This window comes from Trichosurus vulpecula, chromosome 6 (genome assembly GCF_011100635.1).
Source record: "Trichosurus vulpecula isolate mTriVul1 chromosome 6, mTriVul1.pri, whole genome shotgun sequence".
NCBI lineage: Eukaryota > Metazoa > Chordata > Mammalia > Diprotodontia > Phalangeridae > Trichosurus > Trichosurus vulpecula.
Window position 1 is genome coordinate 3,595,900 of NC_050578.1, and position 6,324 is coordinate 3,602,223.

The window sequence follows — 6,324 nt, forward strand, 5'->3', positions numbered from 1 at the left end:
CTGGTCTTAGCCACTCCTCTTACAGCCCACATCGACTTAGCACCTAGTAATTAGGGGTTTGGGCCTGGGGCTCTGCACCTAGTAAGGCTCAATCAAAGACAATTTAGCATCCTAAAACAGTAAGAAAGTCCCGCCTTAATTACCAGTACACCTCTGGGCACCTCAGGGAGGCTGGGTGAGTCCTCGAGGGGAAGGTCAGCTTGAGATGGGGGAGGCCTCCCCTCTTTTCTTTCACTCAAACTGTTTGATAGAACAGGGCTGGGAACCTGTGGCCTCAAGGCCACACATGCCCTCTAGGTCCTCAAGTGAGGCCCTTTGACTTTGAATTTGAACATATTGTTCTGTGAAGTTTGGGTGCAATCAAGGGGCTGCACTTGAGGACCTAGAGGGCCATGTGTGGCCCCGAGGTTGCAGGTTCCCACCCCTGTGATAGACATGGGGTCCTTTCTGGGTCTCAGTCTCTTTATCTGTAAAGAGGTTAGACTAGATGGTGTCAGGATTCCCTTCCAGGTCAGACATGCCATGGGACCACAGCCTCTCTGGGCCTCAGTATCCTCTGGCCCATGAAGGTAGGGCTGGTCAAACATCATCTCAATTCTGGGGCGAAATTGTGTTTGGGGATTAGTGTCTAAAAGAACGTCTGCCCCATCAAATTAACAGCCTCCTGTTAGCTCTGAAGCTGGGCCTGAAGCTCTTTGAGGAGGAGTACCCAGGACATTTTAATTTGTTTACTGTCCGTTTATCGGCCCCCTCTTTTTACTGAATACAGGTCCAAACTGGCATTTGAGGGCCTGCACAGTCTGCCACCAGCCTGGTTGTCAGCCTCGGCCCTCTCTCAAGATCCCACGGGTTGTGTTCTCCCACCCGGATGAAGGACTCTGCCAACCCTGCCAAAGAAAAATCTCCCACCCTGGGCCTTGGCTCATCTAATCTTTAGGCTTTCGATGCTCCACCCCCACCCCCCACCAAACACCCACACTTTTAGTCTTTGGGATTCCTGTACATCCTTTAAGGCTCAACCCAAAACCCACTTCCCCCTTCTAGAAACCTTTCCCTGAGCTCTGGAGTTGGTAAGGAGCTTCCCCAAGAAGCCTCCAGGAGCCCTGTGGGGGACCTTTTCTGTGCGTGTGTGTGTATGTATGTGTGTGTGTGTGTGTGTGTGTGTGTGTGTTTTACAGAACATTTGGTAATACAACATCCTGTCTCCCATAGAACCATCACCATGTGATGGCTACAGTCTGGGGCACCCACCCACTTCAAGTTCCCAGGATGTCCTAGCTTCGAGCACCTGGAGGTTCTGCCTCTTCTAGCCGTCTTTCCTCTTCCTTTTCCTGAAGGGGGCCTAGCAGGGCCCGGCTCAGACTGCACCACAAAGCCATAATCATCAGAACAACTTGGTACGATCAGTGGAGCAGAAGAAGTTCACAACATACAGAAGCTGAAAAACATAGCGGCATAATGTTTGACAGACACAAAGACCCCCAGCTCCGGGGGCAAAGACTCACTTGCTCTCTGACAAAAACCACTAAGGAAACCAGACAGGAGACTAGCAGAAAGTAAGTACAAACCAGCCTCTTGCTGTATGCCACAATAAGGTCCAAATGGATGCATGTTGTAGAAATCAAAGTTCACACAGTAAGCAAATCAGAGGAGCGAGGGAGGACGTGCTGTTCAGAATTAGGGACCGAGAAGAATTTAGGACCAAACAAGGGTCAGAGACAAAGATACAATGGACAACTTTGATTACGTCAAGTTAAAATGGTTTTGCACAAAGAAAACCAATGAAGTTAAAATTAGAAGATAAACAGTAAAAATGTTTACCGGAAACAGAATCATTGCAGGAAGCTTCTCTAATAAAGATCCCATATCCAAGACATATAAAGAGCTGATTCAAATTTATAAGAACAGGAGCCATTCCCCAATAGAAAAATGGTCAAAGGACGTTCTAAACAGACAGTTCTGAAAGGAAGCAAGCCAAGCTGTCCACAGCCAGATTGTTTTAAACAATGCTCCAAAGCATGCCACGCACCTCCCAATAGGAAATGGATGGACCCCACGTGCAGAAAGGGAGAGTCATTTTAACAGTCATTGTGGGAATTCATTTTGCTTGACTAGGCATATTTGTGGCTGGATTTTGGGCTTTTTTTTCCAGCTGAGGGATGTTTCAGCAATCCGGCTAGCAGCTGCTGTGGGGGTGTAAAACCAACAACAACCAGCCCACACAGTGCTGCAAGCCCAGGTTCTTTTGATCTGCTTTACTAAGGAAAGGAACGGTTAACAATATTACTTTAATCCAGCATACAAACACCATTCACTTAGTTCAGGGGAAAAAGCCAGCACCCTGAACTTCAGAGCAAACACAAACAAATTACAAACAGACCAAATACAATTCATAGTTACCAAGAACACCATCGACATCTGAGTTCAGCCAGAAGGCCCTTAGAGTGGCTGCCCAGAGTTCTGCACCTCCAGGAATGAGACCCTTAAGCAAATAGCTCTGTCTTCCCTTTTTATACAGTTCATCAAACATCATCTTAGGCTCCTATGATTGGCTCTAGAGTTAGCACCTCCCCTTAGGACCCTGGGAGCTTCACACCCACATAGGCTTAGCACCTAGTAGATAGGGGTTTGGGCCTGGGGTTTAGCACCTAGTAAGACTCAATCAAAGACATTGAATTAATCAAAGAAAACAAAAGCCAAACTCTTCAAGGACACTTAGTTGAATTAAGTGCTAAGACCCCATTTTGATTGCCAGTACAGGGGAACAGGACTGAGAAGGCGGGAAGGGGAAGCTAGGGAGAGAGTTGCCATTAAAAAAAGGAAAAGGCACCATGGAGGCAATCAGACCTCTAGGACAGCTTCCCTGCCTTAGGGAAAAGCCAGCCCGGCCTGGGACACACTGGGTGACTTGGACAAGTTTCTCAGGCTTGAGAAACTTGAGGCTGTTGGACTCAATGACCTCAGGTTATTCCACCTTCGAATCTGTAGTCCAACCTAAATAAAAGGCAACTTCAGCAGGGAGGTAGTGCCAGGAAAGATTTTCTGCAGGATGCAGCAGCCACTAAGCCCTAGAAGAAGTGAGGGACTCTGAGGCCCAAGTGAGGAAGAAGTGCCCCAGATTGGTGGCACTATTGGTACCAAGTGACAGAGAAGACCACTGTATCAAAAGACCAACCACAATTCTAGAGGAAGCAAGCTCCCAGCCCATAACAGAGAAGGCATGCCCTCAGTGCCTGGTGATGTCTGTATTTGGGGATGTGGTCAGCAGGGCTTGACTCTGAATATCTGTTAGGAAGGTTCTGTGGGGGGAGAGGGGTAGGAGGTAGGAAAAATAAACATTTCATAAGTGGAGGAAAAAATGGCCCATTAACAGTAAGTGGAATGCTGTTTCCAAGTGACAGCTGGCAGGCCAGGTATGATGTGAGTAAGGCTGGAGGGGCAGCTCAGAGTCACATTGGGGAGGGCCTGGAATGTTTACTTTCTCCTAGAGACAAGGGAAATCAATGAGGACTTTTGAGTAGCGGCTACATGGGAAGATCGGTGGTCTTTGTCTCTATCTATCTGTGTCTGTCTCTTTCTGTCTCTATTTCTCTCTCTCTATCTCTGTCTCTGCGTAGCTAGGTAGCACAGTGCATAGTGTACTGGGCCTGGAGTCAGGATGACTCATCTTCCTGAGTTCAAATCTGGCCTCAGACACTTCCTAGCTGTGTGACCCTGAGCAAGTCATTTGATGCAGTTTGCCTCAGTTTTCTCATCTGTCAAATGAGTTAGATAAGGAAATGGCAAACTGCTCCAGTATCACTGCCAAGAGAACCCCAAATGGGGCCACCAAGAGTTGGACACAGCTGAAAAGTCGGCTGAACAGCAATGTCTCTGTCTCTCTAGCTTTTTCTCTTTCTCTCCCTGTTTCTCTCTGTGTCTCTCACTCTCTGTCTCTCTGTCTCTCTCTCTCTCTGTCTCTCTCTCTCTCTCTGTCTCTCTCTCTCTCTCTGTCTCTCTCTCTCTCTCTCTCTCTCTCTGTCTCGCTCTCTCTCTCTCTCTCTGTCTCTCTCTGTGTCTCTCTCTGTCTCTGTGTCTCTGTCTCTCTGTCTCTCTCTCTCTCTCTCTGTGTCTCTCACTCTCTGTCTCTCTGTCTCTCTCTCTCTCTGTGTCTCTCTCTGTCTCTCTCTGTGTCTCTGTCTCTCTCTCTGTCCCTATCTGTCTCTCTCTGTCTCTACTTCTCTTTCTCTTTCTCTCCTCTTCCCCCTCTCACTCGTCTCCCACATATACAGACACGAAACACTCTCTCCCCTTCTCTCTGCCTGTCTCCTGCATAGACACAATGACAGTTGTCTCAATGACTCAGCCTCACGTTGAGGACATTGCACGAGGAATCCTAAGAATAGAACATTCCAGACCTGCTTTTGCCCGTGACTAGCTGTGTGACCTTGGACAGATCACTTAACAGCTCTGAGCCTCAGGGTTTGCATCTTAGAATGGGGATAATTGTACCTCCGCTACCGACTTCAGTGGGTTATTCTGAGGATCCAACAACCTGCTGCTTGAGTTAAGGTCTAGAAACTTGGAATGTACTTTCTCTGTAAGATCAAGCAGGTTCTCCTGAGATGGTTTGGCCAGTGCCCGTGAGCCCTATGGAGGCTGCTGTCCCAGGAGGTCAAGTTCAGGGCCCTCACTTTTAGCAAGAGGAAGGGTGGGTGACCAGCAGCTCTGGGAAATTGTAAAGGCAATCTGTGAATGGGAAGATCTTCCCCGCCCATTTGAGTGGGCTTCGGGGGCGGGGCTCTCAGGGTCCTGGGGGGGAGTGGCTAGGACTGGAGCCAATGGAAGCCTGTGGTGGGAGGAGCTTGCTGAGCTGTTGGAGCAGTTAAGAGCTGAAGAAGAGAGGAAGCAGTCAGCTAGCTGGAGCACAGCTTGGAGATTGTGGGGCAGGTGCTACAAAAAGGCAGGACTGACCCTTGTGGAGACTGGAGAGTGCTGAGCAGGGGCTTGAGGCCAGTGGGTGGTCTTCTTGCTGGAGGTCCCTGGCGTTGGTGGGGGAAGCACCAGTATGACTTGGCTTGCTGCCATAATGTTTTTCTGCGGCCTCCCGGTCACTGTTGTGAGATGGGCATACTGGTCTTGGAAGGCTCTTGCCAGGATGTCAAATTGGAGACACTGGTCCATGGGTCTGCTACTTTCGAGTTTCAATAAATGCTTTAACTCCTCTGCCTTCTACTTAGAGAATTCCTTATATCCTGCGATTCCAGACCATTCAGGCACATTCATGGTTATCTTTGAAGTCATGAATTCTGCCTTAATGATATAGAAACCCATCCAGTCCTTAGGCCAGGGAAGCAGGCCACCAGTCAGAGAGGCTTGAGTGCTCTGCCACAATGGCATTCACAGCCAGAAGGAAGCTTAGAGGCGGACCGAGTCAACCCCTGCACGTTATAGATGAAAACATTGAGTTGGGGAAAGGATTTACCAACAAAGGTAATAACCACGGAGCTGTGATTTGAACCCCAGGCCTCTGATTCCAAGCCCAGCTTTTCTCACTGTACCCTACCGATGAAGAGCTCACGGTCCCAGTGACACAGCTCATGGCCGCTCCGCTGATCCCTCCCGCTGCCTCCCCCATTTCCCTTCCTTCCTAGCTCTTAACTTTCAGAGGACAACAGACTAGAGCTCCATGGGAGGTGCCCCGGATCAGTGGATTAGGGGATTCCTCCAAACTCTACAGAACCAAAATCAGACCTGTCTTGGCTCTTCCAGTGGCAACACGGTCCCAGCTCCCTGCTAGATGGAAACACTTTGATGAATCTTAGTGTGCATCCCTGCCCTGCACAGAAATCAGGGGTCAGGTATTGGATCACCTCCCACGCAGGCTGGGTGATGGGCCACAAGAGGGCACCAGCGGGCTAAAGTGTTACCCCCTGCAGGATGGCTGACGGCCACAAGAGGGCACCAGCGGGCTGATTTGTAACTAGGACCTTGGAGAAGACTCCTAAAAGATCACTGAGGTGGTTACCAAGACTCCAGCGGGCAGAACCGACCTGCCCTGACTTGAATTGATTTGGACCGGACTGGATCGGATTGAACTGGACGATTAAAGGCTCTTCAGATTCTGCTTTCCGAAACAGAGACCACATCCCCTGCCTTCCCTCCTCAAAATACGCCATATACGTAACACATTTGTAATATATTTATATACGTAACATGTCTTGAGACTCAGTCACAGGAAGTACTCGGGTGTGTTAGAGAGCGAGGGAATCAGAGTCCCTGGGTTCAGATTCCACTTCTGCCCCTTCATAGCCGTGCGGCCCCTCCTGGACCTCAGTATCCCCG